Source organism: Seriola lalandi, unplaced genomic scaffold (assembly GCF_002814215.2).
Source record: "Seriola lalandi dorsalis isolate HSWRI2012SDOR001 ecotype SW California unplaced genomic scaffold, Sedor1 jcf7180002054556, whole genome shotgun sequence".
Taxonomy (NCBI): domain Eukaryota; kingdom Metazoa; phylum Chordata; class Actinopteri; order Carangiformes; family Carangidae; genus Seriola; species Seriola lalandi.
In genome coordinates this window covers 882,135-882,996 of record NW_019525109.1, presented here as the reverse complement: position 1 = coordinate 882,996, position 862 = coordinate 882,135, and positions in this window count along the sequence as shown.

The following is an 862-nucleotide window of genomic DNA, read 5'->3' as shown; positions in this document are numbered from 1 at the left end:
CTCCGTGAGCGTCAGGGGAACATCGGTTTTCAAAAGGTATTCATTCAGTCGGAGCTCTTTGACGACAAGCCTGTGATACAGTGGATCTGCTTTGGTCGTTGTCTCCTGACGGACATTTTGGCAGCAGATGACGGCTCCTCAGTTCGAGACGAGGAGACCAAAAGACTGGAGCTCTCTGTTAGCAAACAATGGCCAGGCTTCTGTTTCAGTAAAGTGAAAGACCAGAGCGAGAAAGGTGATCTTAATGTCCCAGAACCCACTTGCAGAGACGCAAAACCTGATGGGCGAATCCAGTTTTCCATCCTTTTATTAAAAGATATTTAATATTGCAATTTTTAATATTGTAACTTATGTGTCATCTGTTGGTTCACTTGGATGACCGCCTACATGGAACCTGGTCCGGAATAAAAAAGGAGCCGGTGGGTGAGATCAAGATATCAATTTACTGCAGTTATTTTTATGTTACTCATTTTTCAGGTTTGCTGACTCTCGGATATTTAAAAACCTCTTGAGTCAATTTAAATAAACTTTGCCTCGTAAGCATCGCTGTCATAGCTCTACCAGTGTAACTAATTTCCAACATCTCTAAACCCAGAGTGATGGAAGGACTCGGGGAATAGAAGATGTTAAGAGTGGGCGGTCCCTCCTGTTGTAGGAAACTCTGGTGAGGGGTGTTCGCCATATGCTTGCCGGGTTCCAAGGGAAAAGGGCTCGGAGGATAAAAGTGAATGCGGCAGCGACGGGCCCTCCATCAGTGTGTTCAAAGCCTCCATATGAAAATGACTATGTACAAGACTTCTACCGAGGCCAAATTTAGATCAAAGGCAACCGCGGGCAGGAGGGGAACAGAGGGAAGGGAGGG